The following is a 14,014-nucleotide window of genomic DNA, read 5'->3' on the forward strand; positions in this document are numbered from 1 at the left end:
AACATCACAGGCTTCAGTCCACTTCCAGGCCTTGTTCTGCCCAAGGAGCTCATGAAGTGGTTTTAGCAGTGTGGCTAACTGTGAGATGAACTTTCCATAATAGTTCAGTAGTCCTAGAAACGAGCGCAGCTGGCTTACATTTCGAGGTGGGGGAGCCTCCACAATAGCTTTAACTTTTTCAGGGGCCTTATGAAGACCTGCAGAATCGATGATGTGTCCCAAATATTCAACAGAGGGCTTGAAGAATTCACACTTGTCTTTGCGAACTCGTAGGCCATACTCTTCCAATCTTTGTAGGGTAGCCTCTAAATTCTTTAAGTGATCCTCTTCATTTCTTCCAGTGACCAGGATGTCATCCAGATAGCACTGAACTCCTGACAAGCCACACAAGATCTGGTCCATAGCTCTCTGGAACAGGGCGGGAGCCGATGTTATTCCAAAGGGTAGGCGACAGTATCGATAAAGCCCCTTATGAGTCACAATAGTCAACAGCTCTTGGGACTTTTCATCGACGTGCATCTGTAAATATGCTTGACTCAGATCAATCTTACTGAACTTTTGTCCCCCAGCCAGGCCTGCAAAGAGGTCATCGATTCGGGGAAGTGGGTATTGCTCTGCACACAACACTGGGTTGACAGTGACTTTAAAATCCCCGCAAATCCGGAGAGAGCCATCTTTCTTCACTATTGGAACGATAGGAGTGGCCCATGAGCTATGGGTAACTGGTATTAGGACTCCATTGGTGACCAGGCGCTCCAGGTCTGCTTCAACCTTTGGCCTGATGGCATATGGCACAGTTCGGGCTTTCAGATATTTTGGTGGACTGCCAGGTTTAATGTTCAATGTCACAGTGATTCCCTTCATACTTCCCAAATCATCTCCAAAAACAGCAGCATGTTTCCTTAGTATAGGGGTTAGACTGGTTTCTTCTTTAGTCATCCGGTGCACTTCTGCCCAGTTCAGTTGAATCTTCCCAAGCCAAGACCTACCCATTAAGGCTGGGTAGTTACCTCTCACCAAAAACAGTGGCAATCTAGCGGCCTGTCCATTGAGCTCCACCTTAACATCAATAGTGCCTACCATGGGCACAGCTTCTCCCGTATACGTCTTCAGAACAGTTTTTGTTGCCTTAAGCGGAAGATGCTGTAGCTTTTCTTTATACACAGTCTCAGAGACCAGCGAGACAGCTGCACCGGTGTCCAGTTCCATGCGTATAGGTTTGCCCTCCAATAAGGGGGTTACCCAGTATTCATGCGAGCCCGCTGTCAAAGACAAAACATGCAGTGGCACTTCCTCTTGTGATGAGGTGTCTCCTTGATCATCCTGGGTCTGCTCTAGAGTATGCAAGGTTCCTCTTTTTGTCGGCCAGACCACAGGCCTCTTTTTCTTTTGTTTACAGGCACTCTCAATGTGTCCCTTTTTGCCACAGTGTCGACACACCAGGTCCTTACACCAGCATTCTGATGCCTGGTGACCCAGCTTACCACAGCGGTAACATTCTTGACTCTGCACAGTTTTGTGGGTCGGTTCTTGTGACACTTTTTGCACCCTAGGGGATGCACCGATGTATTGTGCCTCCCTTGTAGCCAGTTCCATGGAGACAGCAATATCAACAGCCTTCTGTAAGGTAAGCTGAGCCTCTGTCAGTAGGCGCTTCCGTATAGCTTCACTGTACAGGCCACACACTAACCTGTCACGCAGGGCATCATTTAACATTTCTTTAAATTCACAGTGTTCTGCTAGCTTTTTTAGAATGGCTACAAATTGTACAACTGTTTCATCTTCCTTTTGGTCTCTTTTGTGGAACCTATATCTTTCAGCAATTACCAGTGGTTTTGGGGAAAAATGGGACCCCAGGATTTCCACAATGTCACTGTAAGATTTAGTTGCTGGCTTAACAGGGTGTAGTAAGCTGTGTAGCAGGGAGTAGGTTTTAGCCCCTACAACACTTAAGAATATTGGCACCTTCTTCGCTTCTGTAATGTCATTTGCAATAAAAAAAAGCTCAAAACGCTCAGTATACACATGCCACTGCTCTATATTCTCATCAAAAGGCTCCAGGGGCCTGGTCAGAGTAGCCATGATTTTTAGTTTCACTTTCACAGTCAGTGCAAAGAAGCAGCTTTTTTTCTTTGTTTGGTCTTTACCTTGACTTCTGCTTCCTTCTGTTACTGGAGCAGCACCAGGATCCCATCCTCGTTGCCAGTGTTATATCCTTGGGGCAGCCGGAGTAGGAAGCAATCACTTGAGGCCAGAGAGCAGACAGCTAACCAAAACCTCCATTTTATTTACAGACCATAATACTCTAACTCAGTTGCCATAGCAGCAAAAACCATGACAACCAAATACACAACAACCATCTTTGCTAACTTACAAAAAGCAAGACAATACTGCTGTATAGCACTGCAGTACCACGTCTCTCAGCACCATCCAATAGACATACAGTGATGGTGAAAAAAGGCTGAACTGGCTCCATGGTTGCCGTGCTATGGTGTCTGCCCAGGCAATCTGCCCAGGAAAAGGGTGCAAAATGATTGTCTGCAGTTGCTTTCATGGAGGGAGGATTGACTGACGACATTTACTCAGAATCACCGGCGACACTGTTTTTGTCCCATCATGCATTGGGATCTCAACCCAGAATTCCAATGGGTGGGGGAGACTGCAGGAACTATGGGATAACTACGTACAGTGCAATGCTCCGGAAATCGATACTAGCCTTGGTACATGGACGCACACTGCCAAATTAATGTGCTTAGTGTGGCTGCGTGCACGTGACTTTATATAATCTGTTTCCAAAAACTGGTTTATGTAAAATCGGAATAATCCCATAGTGCAGACACCCTGAGACAGCTTTAGAATCCTCTACCCACTATACGCCCAGAGACAGCAACTCTCAGTTCCTGTGTGGATTGTCTGATGGGCTTGGGGCCAAGAGCAAACTGCGTACCCCCTGCCAGAGCAGGAGAAGTAAAAATAGGGGCTTCCCAAAAAATGGAAAGGGAAGAAGAGAGAAGCGGAGAAGAAAGTGGAAAAGAAAGAGAACTTGCTGACACAGGACCCTATCTAAATTCTGAAATAGATTACAAGAAAAAAAGAAAGAGAGAGCAACATAAATTTTTTTAAAAAAATCTTTCAATAAGTACTGAACTAGAAACCTTTAAAATACCATTTTCACACTACCTTTACTTTTTTTCCAAATTCTATCAAAATAAATTAAGACTTACTACTAAACAGAACTGCATAAAAGCTTTGCTCTAAATAAATTCAGATAACAGAAAAAACCCCAAAACATTTATTTTTAAACTTGTTTTATAAGGACCAACAACTCAGTCTGTGTTCTTTTCCTCTCAGCTTCCCAAAAGAAAAGCAAGAACACTCACCAATAGCAGACAACAGATGCATTAAAGCACCATTGTCCACTCACTTCATGCTCAGAAAAGAACACTTTAACTTCTCATTGTGATTAGTAAGGTCAGACACTTTCAACCACAGTTCTCTAGTTACAAACTATAGAAATGATCCCTGAAAGTATAGTCTTAACAAAGCTGTGCTCGGCTACACACCCAGGCTAATGTGCACAAGCTTTCTTCCCACGGTGAATGTTTTCATACAACAGGTTTCACCCCCAGCGAATTAAAGACCAAAAATCTAAAACCAGGTTCCCATTTCATTAAAGCACAATTGAGACAGCTTTAGCACACTGTCCATTAGAAGATGTTTATGTCGCTATTTACAGAAACACACCTCCTGATTAGCATGTGGAGCTCCTAGCAACTAATCAAACCCTCTTGCTTTGCCATACCTCTCACAGGCTCCTCCGTACCACATGACAGCCTGTCAGGCACAGACAATCCGGACCGGTCAGCCCTTTTTAGCATGATCCGCAGCTGTTTCTCTCTGGTTTGCTCTCAAATTCATCTGCACTAGAAGTTTTTGCAGGGTTCTATGTTACCGGTGGTACCTGCACTAAATCAGTGGCTCTCAACCTTTAGAGACACCTGTACCCCTTTCAGGAGTCTGATTTCTCTTGCATACCCCCAAGTTTTACCTCACTTAAAAACTACTGGCTTACAAAATCAGATGCAATATTTATAAAAATAAATCACTTGAATATAAGTATTGTACTTACCTTTCAGTGTATAGTATAGAGAACAGTATAAACAAATCAATGTATGAATTTTAATTTGTTACGAATTTGCTAGTGCTTTCTATGTAGCCTGTTGTAAAACTAGGCAAATATCTAGATGAGTTGATGTACCCCCTGGAAGACCATTGGATACCCCTGTTTGAAAACCACAGCACTAAATCACCCTTACTTTTAGAACTGGTGCCACTTGAACCAAGGCATTCGGAACCATTTCAGTGCTAGTAGACAGTAGCAACACAGCTGCACTAGGTCTGTTGTTCCTCCCTGCACAATTCCCACTTGGAAAGAAGATATCTTCTGGTCTGACCCTACCATTGTGAGCTGCATAGGCAACTTTCTCTGTGTTATTTGAGCAGAATCCACACACTATATACTACCTGTATGGCCCTGAGGATGCCACATCGGCCGCAGCTGCTGATTGGGCCACAGGTTGAGAATCACTAGTCTATAATTTTGCAAAGTCCATTGCCACAGGCTTTTTCCCCCCTGTCTGCTGTGAGACAAGAGCACATGAAATTCATAGCAATATAAATATGAGTGAAACCACCCAAATATATTTACATAAAAACTAGACAGTCTCATTTTAAAACAAAGAAAAACACAGGCCACACAGGGAGTGGCACAAGAGTCTCAAATGATTTATACCCTCTCCTACCCACCATTCAGCATAAGAATTAACCTAAATGGATCATGACTATTTACATAGAGCATCTTTCTCCTACAAAGCAGAATAAGACAAAAGGTTGAGGCTGTTCCCCTTCACATTTGGGGGGAGGGGAGAGGAGTGGAAGGATTTAGAGGCTCAATCCACTTCAGATTAGGAAAGAAACCAAGCAGACTAATGATTTACTCAAAACCCACCCCAGCAAAAAGAAAACCAGACTATCTGCACCTAAGCGCTATACAAGTTTCTAAATAAAGCTATTATATCTAACCTTCCTCATAACTAGATTTCTGGTACACTACAAAAACTCCTTTTATTCAGTATACAAAGCCTAACCACTCAGTCTGTGCTCTCCCCTCTTGCTTTTCCAACTAGCAGTCTATACCGTAACTCCTCACTTAACCTTGTAGTTATGTTCCTGAAAAATGCCACTTTAAGCAAAACGATGTTAAGCGAATCCAATTTCCCCATAAGAATTAATGTAAACGAGAGGGTTAGGTTCCAGGGAAATTTTTTTCACCAGACAAAAGACTGTGTGTGTGTATATATACAGTATAAGTTTTAAACAAACAATTTAATACTGATACACAGTGATGATGATTAGCTCAGCTTGCTGAGACCCCAGCTGCTGCAAGCTCTCTCCCTCCTGAGCCCTGCTCTATGGAAGATGGGGTAAGCGGGGTGCAGGAGCAGGAGGTAGGGGGACACCCTGACATTAGCCCCTCCCCCAGCAAGCAGGAGTCTTGGGGAGCAGCTCCAAGGCAGAGAGCAGGAGCAGCACATGGCAGTGGGGGGAGGGACACATCTGAACTGCAGGCAGCTGCTGCACAGGGAACTTAGGGGAGTGGGGAGCTGATAGGGGGCTGCCGGTCCATCCTGGGTCCAAGCCCCCACCAGCTAACTGCAATGGGCTGCTCTTTCTGAAAGCAGGAGACAAAGCAGGCGGCTGCCAAACAACATTAGAAGGGAGCATTACACAACTTTAAATAAGCATTTTCCCTAATTGATCTGCAACATAACGAAACGTTAACCAGGCTGACTTTAAGTGAGGAGTTACTGTAGGAGGGTTTAGGTCAGCTCAGCTACGTCTCTCAGGGGTGTGGATTTTTCATTTACCTCAGACAGAAAAAAAGAGTAACAGAAAAGAGAAGAAATAAGATGGGAAGGAAAACACCCAGTGGGGCATGGGAGATGTTGACAGATGCAAATCCCTCATGTAAATCCCTCCCCCCCATGCCCTTCATTGTCTCTTCCACCCATTCCAGGGTTCCCCAGTCTTTCTCCATGGCAGGGGTTGTGTGTGTTTGATTCCACCCATAGCAAGGTCCCCCATTCTCCCCAATGGCAGGGGCTCTGTGTGAGCCGCTTTTCTCCCCATTCCACCCTCTACTCACTATACGACCAGGAGACAGCAACTCTCAGATCCTGTGTGGATTGTCTGATGTGCTTGGGGCCAAGAGCAAACTGTCTACCCCCTGCCAGAGCAGTAGGAGTAAAAATAGGGGTTCCCAAAAAATGGGAAGGGAAGAAAAGAAAAGCAGAGAAGAAAGTGGAAAAGGAAGAGAACGTGCAGACACGGGACCCTACCTAAATTCTGACATAGATTACAAGAGAAAAAGATATAGCAACATAAAGGAATATTAAAAATTTTTTAGTAAGTACTGAACTAGAAATCTTTAAAACACCAATTGCACACTAGGTTTACTTTTCTTCCAAATCCTATCAAAACAAATTTAAGTTTTGCCATTAAACAGACTATCAGCAAAAACTGTAAACAGATTCATGCAACAGAAAAACCCAAAAACATATTTTTCAATTTGCTTTGCAAAGTTTAACCACTCAGTCCATGTTCTCCCTCTGCTGGCTCCCCCAAAAGAAAACAGGAAAAGTCATCAATAGCAAAGAATAGCTCCATTAAAACAACACTGGATGCTTGCTTCACACTTAAAAGAGACAGTATAACTTCCCTGCTGGTTAGCTAGATCAGACAGTTTCAACTACTACACTTCAGGGCCGCCCAGAGGATTCAGGGGGCCTGGGGCAAAGCAATTTTGGGGGCCCCTTCCATAAAAAAAGGTGCAATACTCTAGTAACATGTATTTGGATATGTAAAAAGTAACCAGTCAAATAGATTCAAAAATTAAATTTTAATAATTTGAAAACATACAATATACATTATTTGAAAACATTAAATGCTTTAAGGGTATGTATACATTTGCAATTACATAATGTTTCTTATGAAATCGTTTTATTACAAATTGTTCTGAACATTAATTATACAGTTGTGCAGAGATATAGGAAGAAGGGGACACACATCAGGTCCCAAATGGGGCTCTGGGTGATCACTACTTCCCACCACCCAACACAGATGTAATGAGGTTAAGTGGTGTCCATACAAAGAAATTAAAACTACTGAATATGCCTCAAGATAGGCTTTTAATGACTTACGGCTATAAATGTATTACAGACAGAATAAGAAAAGAAAAATTAAAGACCGGCATTGAATAAGGATTAATATAAATGACAAATTATATTGCAAACAAGCACAAGTACCGGTAATGTTATGCATTAGCTACTTATTATTATAAAAGCATGTCCTTACTTTTTACTGATGACAGGCATGAGTACATGCAAAGTTGTTATTGCTTATTAACTATTAACCTTTACAAGTTCTATTCCTGCCCTTAATAACCATAAGTATAAACAAAGGTGCTATAAATTGCCAATTTTCTACTACTTCTAAACAACTTAACACTAGTATTAAACTTTTACTACTATTTTAATACTGCAGCATTAATATAATCAGAGATCAAATTATCCTGACACTACCATTCTTAATACTATAGTGTTAGTACCACTTGAGCAGCTCGAGCAACCCAGACTTAACCACAAGTTTCAAAGGTGGTCTTAATAAACTCTACCCATGGGCATGACCTATTTTACTGCATAGGAGTCAGCATAAAATGTTGCCTGGTTGCAGGTGTCTTTTGACCACAAGTTGGAGCTTAATTTTGCAAAGCTTGCTTTTTAAAGATAATTTTACAAAGCTCACTCTATAAAGCTTCCGGAAGTTTTAGGCCTAACACTGGCAATACTGTTGTTCATCTTAAGCTTCCCAACACTCTTGCTCAAATTAATCACAAGGTGCAATTTTTTTCCTCGCTTTCATTTTGGCAAACTCATTAATAATGTCATCAAAACTTATGTCGTTGGCCATTTCATATTCTATGCTCAAAGTCAGCAAATGGTTCAGCCTTTCTTCCCCAGTGGCTGAACGCAAACGATTTTTAATCAATGTTAGCTTACTAAATGCACGCTCTCCTGATGCTACTGACACTGGCAACACTATTAGTAGGCGTAAACAAATACAAATCTGTGGAAACACATTTTCCAACCTTTTTTTGAAGAGAGCATTAAGAAGTGTAAGTGCAGAGGTTATATGTCCATCAACTCTTAAGTTGGAATCGTCTTTTATTTTGTAATAGATTCTAAGTTCCTCTTTAAGATCTTCTCTCTGGAGGTCTTTTGGATATGCTGTGGCCAAAGTGTCAACAAAATTTTCTATAGAAGATTCATCCACTGTATCTGGCGGAAACAAAATAGGTGAAAATAAATTTGAGACCTCAGCCATTCTTTCGCCAAGATCTCCTAGCTCTGATAGAAGCAAATCCATTGTAAGGAAGAACACCTGTACTTTGAACTGAATATAGCGAGAGTCAAACGTATAGTCTGCACCCCCTGTGTCATCAAAGAATCGCTTGTTCTTCCGAATCCTTGAGTCACTTTTCATTTTTGGGTCAATGCCGAGGCTTGAAGTGATTTGTTTAGCTTCTTCAAAAAAAATTGGCCAAGAATCTTTCAGTGTTTGAATTTCCTTGACTAAGTTGCTGACGTGTTTAGCTCCCTCTTCCATTGTTAATTTGGAGCTTTGTAGGACCTTGTTTTTATCATCAATACACTGAAGCACTTACTACAATTTGTACTTCATATTGTAGTAAGAAGTACAATTTCAAATGACTTAAGCCACTTAATTAAACAGTCAACATCTGCCTGGATTTCAGGAGGTAAATGAAGCTCTTCTTCAATTATAATTAAACTTTCCAGCACACCGGTGTGGTTTTTGATTAGGGGGCGAACAGCATCAACTCTTGCGCTCCACCTAGTTTTAGATACAGAGTGAAGAGATATATTCGCAGTGGTCTGCAAAATTTTCCATCTCGCAGGGCTAAGAGCAAATACTTTATAGAGTTTATGCACATTTCCAAAATATGTTTTTATCTCTACACTGGTTTCCATGGCGTGGATGCCACAGAGGTTCAGCGTGTGAGTGCTGCGTGGAGAGAAATAGGCTTGGGCATTTTCTTCCAAAATTCTTGTCTTTACTCCCTGAAATTTTCCTGACATGTTAGAGGCATTGTCATATCCCTGCCCTCTGCACCAAGATAGTTCTAAGTCACATTCTTTTAAAAACCTCTTTATCTGTTCTGCGATATCTGCCCCAGTCTTCTTTTCAAAATCTACTAGTTTAACAAATCTTTCATGCACATCCCAATTTCGGTTTTTTTGCATCACATATCTGAGAATAAAAACTAACTGCTCTGTGTGTGAAACATCAGGTGTACCATCAACAACAATGCTGAAATATCGGGCTTTTCTTACCTCTTCAAGAATAGAGTTTAAAACTTTCTCCCCACATAGTTTCAAGAACTCATTCTGACTACACCATGACAGGTAGTGAGCCTGCATTCTTTGACCAGACTCTCTGCATTGAGCTACCATCTCTAGATGTTGTTTCACCTCAGTATCGTACCTGCCCACAAGCTTCAGTGTTGACAAGAAAAGCCCACAGTCATCATAATCAACAGTAGAATGGCTACCACGAAATGGCAGATTATTCTTTGCTAGGAAAAGAATTACGTCAACAATGGCAGTTAATATTTTACGCCATTTTTCCTCCTCCTGTTTAATACTATGTTGTAATGCTGCATCAATGCCTCTTTTATCACTGAGTGTCTGAAATAATTCCTTCCACTTAATGTAATTGCTCAAATGTGAAGCGTTTTCTTCATGATTCTTGATTTTCTCGTAAATCTTTTTCCAATTATCTGCAATTCCACCTTTGACAAATTTTGAGTGCTGTATTTGCTTAGATTGAGTTTCACTTCTGTAGAGACTGCAGAGAAAACAAAATATTGCTGCAGCATCTTTACTCCACACCATCCAGTCTCTTTCAATAGATTCGCCATTACTTAGATGTTTAGAAAAAACGATTATTGGCAATTTCCTGCCAAAAGAATCACGAGGAAAGGTTTTGGGCTTCTGTGGTGGACCCTTCAATACAATAAGATCTCTTTTCTTTATATCTAGGTACTTCCAAGAGGCAGAGTCATTACTGCACAACTCTTCTTTGTCATTCCCACCTATAGCAGCAGGACTAGTCGACTGTACCAGTTTCTCAGTTGTAGCAGTGTTACCGCTGTGTTCTCCATCGTCTATCCAAAGAGGCTGGATTTCCTTCTCTTCCTCCACAACAACCATAAAACTGTTTTCTGAATGTGTTAATATTTTGGATTCCTCACACACCGCCTTTTCTTTTTCTCTTACAACACCACTTTCACTTCCCACCTCTGAAGAGCTTTCAATGACAGCATCGCTCAACTCAGTCAACTGACTTGACTTATATTGTCCCTGAAGAAATTTGTGAAGAGTTATTTTTCCCTTTTCTTCTTGCGTCTGTCTAGATCTCTTCTGCTTTCTCTTCTTAAATCCTGAAGCATATGTACGTTTCATTTTTCTAAACGCACGATTGTTGACTATGTGATGATACCTGCAAACAAATTAATTCCCTTGGTATCTTTCATTTTGTTAGTGTGACACTGTATCGCATAATGCCTTATGGGAATATGACGTAACTGGAATACGGTATACTGAATCTATGCTACATATGCTATACAATGTATCTATGTAAAGGTTATGATCCACTGAATCTATTAATCCTATCTCCATGCATGTGTCATTTTTTAATTCAAAATATTGGCTGTGTACTGGCTTGATTTCTAAATAACCTTAGTAGAGCATTTGGTCAGTTCCTGGAGAAAGGAATGTTCAAGTTAAGTCCCTAATGAAGAGACACTTAAAGGACACTGGATCTTGGAATGCTCCAATCCAGATAAGAAGTCTACTTGAGGACCCATGGCTGCTACCTGGTAAGAAACTGTGAGTCATGCATTAACATGTCACTTGCCCAGGTAACTCCTAAACTCCATCTTGGAGCTGGACTGTGAGTGCATAGGAGTGAGGAGGAGGTCTCCAGTCCACCTAGAAGAAAATGTCTATTTAAACCCCTGGGAGACCCCTCCATGGTGGTCTTCAGCTGACTAAAGAGAGAGCCTCCCTACCCCCAAGGATACTTGACAGGAACTGGAGCAAAGGACAGTAACTACAGGGGGTGCGAGTGACTGCTGGACCCAGGATAAAAGGAGATTAGTCTGTAAAAAGGAGCATTCTGGAACTGGTGAGGATCTTATCTTTATTCACTTTGATTAGACATACTTTGCACATTTTATTTGGCTTGGTGACTTACTTTGTTCTGGCTGTTACTACTTGGAACAACTTAAATCCTACTTTCTGTATTTAATAAAATCACTTTTTACTTTATTAACTCAGAGTATGTATTAATACCTGGGGGAGCAAACAACTGTGCAGCTCTCACTATCAGTGTTATAGAGGGCGAACAATTTATGAGTTTACCCAGTTTATGAGCTTTATACTGGGTAAAACGGATTTATTTGGGTTTAGACCCCATTGGGAGTTGGGCATCTGAGAGTTAAAAACAGGAACACTTCTGTTAGCAGCTTTCAGGTAAACCTGCAGCTTTGGGGCAAGTAATGCAGACCCTGGGTCTTTGTTGGAGCAGACGGGGGGGTCTGTCTCAGCAAGACAGGGTACTGGGGTCCTGGCAGGGACTGCAGGGATAGAAGAAGTAGTCTCTGAGCATACCAGGTGGGGCGGTGGCAGCTTCCAGGGGGTTTCTGTGAGCAGGGGTGGCAAGTTTGTAAAAATGTTGGTGGTGCCCAGAACCCGTGCCCCAACTCTGTCCCCCCAAGCTCCGCCCCCACCTGCCTAAGGCTCTGGGAGGGGGCTTGGCGGGGGAGGTCTGGGGTGCAGATCCTGGGCTGGGGATTAGGGTGCAGGAGAGGTGCAGGGTGCAGGCTTTGGGATGGAGTTTGGGTGCTGGGTGCAGGCTCGGGGCTGGGGCAGGGGTGGGTGTGCAGGAGGGGGTGAAGGGTGCAGGCTTTGGGACAGAGTTTGGGGTTGGGAAGGGGTGTGTGGGAAGGGGGAGGGGGTGCACCTTCTGGGGAGGGAGTTTGGGGATAGGAGGGAGTGCAGGGTGAGGGCTGTGGGGCTGAGGATGAGGGGTTCATGATGCAGGGGGGCTCAGGGCTAGGGCAGAGGTTTGGGGTGTGGGGTGAGGGCTGTGGGGCTGAGGATGAGGAGTTCATGATGTGGGGGGGCTCAGGGCTGGAGCAGAGGATTAGGGTGTGAGGGGATGAGGGTTCTGGCTGGGGATGAGGGTTTCATGCTGTGGGGGGAGGCTCAGGACTGGGGCAGAGGATTAGGGTGCAGAGGGATGAAGGTTGGGGCTGAGGATGAGGGGTTCATGCTGCGGGGGGGTTCCCCCCGCCTCCCCCATGTGGCTTACCCCCACCTCTCCTGGTTTCCTCTCTCTAATGTACCCCATGTGTTGCCCCCACCCCCACCATGCGGCTTACCCCTGCCTCTCCTGGTCTCCCCACTCTCAGAGCCTTAGCCACCGCGGCGCCCAGCAGCTGCCCTCGACAGCGCGGTGGCAGCGTGGCTACGGCGTGACTGGAGATCACAGCCCCGCCCCCTTAGCACGCGGCCGCAGCTCTGACTCAGCGGAAGGAGGCGGAGCTCCGGCCCCTCGGGAGCCAAGCCGCTGCTGCGGCGCTATCCAGCGATGTTCCTGGCCGGGTTACCCCCGTGCCTGTCTGTCCCATCTCTTCAGCGCCTGGCCCCTGGACAGCGCGGCTCCGGCAGGAGCGGAGCTCTCAGCCCCGCCCCCTTAGCCCGCAGCTCTGGCTGAGCGGGAGGCGGCAGCGCTCACGCCGCTGCTGTACTGTCCAGGGCCGCTCCTCCTGACGGCCCGCTGAGGCGCCGGGGCTGGGGAGTATCCAGGGGCGGCTCTAGGCACCAGCAAAACAAGCTGGTGCCTAGGGCGGCAAAATCTAGGGGGCGTCCCCTGCTGCCGGGGGGGGGGCGGCAGGCTGGGCCGGCGGACCTGCCGCAGTCATGCCTGCGGGAGGTCCACCGGAGCCCCGGGACGACCAGACCTGCCGCAGGCATGACTGCGGAGGGGGCGCTCGTCCCGCGGCTCGGCTGGACCTCCTGCAGGCATGACTGCGGCAGCTCAAGCGGAGCCGCCGGACCCGCGAGCCGTCCGCAGCCGCGGGAGGTCCAGCCGAGCCACGCGGGACCAGCGGTCCCTCTGCAGTCATGCCCGCGGGAGGTCCGCTGCTCCCGCGGCTCCGGGGCGACTCCCGCGCATGACTGCTTGGGGCGGCCAAAAAGCTAGGGCCGTCCCTGGGAGTATCAGGCAGTCTTGTGCGGCCGGGGGCCCCTCCGGGGCACAGGGCCTGGGGCAAATTGCCCCTCTTGCCCCCCCCTCTGGGCGGCCCTGCCGGCAGAGCTCTGCCCGCCCGGGGCTGCCGCTGGTACTCTCCGGTTCCCCGGCACTAGAGACTTCGCGTGTCACGTGACCGGGAGCAGGCACCGCCTCTGGCTGCTTGAGACTGGAGCATCCCGGGGTGGGAAACCAGATGGGTCATTAGTGCCCAGCAGCAGCCCCCGCCCCCTTCACTCCTCTCGCTCCCCCAGCGCCTCCTGCCGCTGACAGGGAGGGAGGGAGAGGAGTTGGACGCAGGAGTGGGGCATTGGGGAAAGGGAAGGGGCGGGGCCTGGGAGGAGCCCGAGGGGGGGGCAGCCCCCCAGCATAGTGGAAACTCGGTGCCCCTACATCCTACTAGTGCAACCTCAACCAGGGCCGCGTGGGGGGGGGGCAAGTGGGGCAATTTGCCCCAGGCTCCGGGTCCCGCAGGGGCCCCCACGAGAGTTTTTCGGGGCCCCTGGAGCAGGGTCCTTCACTCGCTCCAGGGGCCCCAGAAAACTCTTGCAGGGCCCGG

The 14,014-nt window shown here is 45.9% G+C and overlaps 1 non-coding gene and 1 pseudogene across 1 annotated transcript; both read right to left on the bottom strand.

Annotated features, from left to right (window-relative positions):
* Nucleotides 1-3,321: 3,321 nt before the first annotated feature.
* Nucleotides 3,322-3,538, bottom strand: LOC123360675. The gene has a single exon (XR_006576051.1). It is a non-coding gene; the product is annotated as a small nucleolar RNA U3 (small nucleolar RNA).
* A 3,107-nt stretch (nucleotides 3,539-6,645) lies between these two features.
* LOC123360677 lies at nucleotides 6,646-6,848 on the bottom strand (annotated as a pseudogene).
* Between the last annotated feature and the right edge of the window lie 7,166 nt (nucleotides 6,849-14,014).

Source organism: Mauremys mutica, unplaced genomic scaffold (genome assembly GCF_020497125.1).
Source record: "Mauremys mutica isolate MM-2020 ecotype Southern unplaced genomic scaffold, ASM2049712v1 Super-Scaffold_100292, whole genome shotgun sequence".
NCBI classification, from domain to species: Eukaryota; Metazoa; Chordata; order Testudines; family Geoemydidae; genus Mauremys; species Mauremys mutica.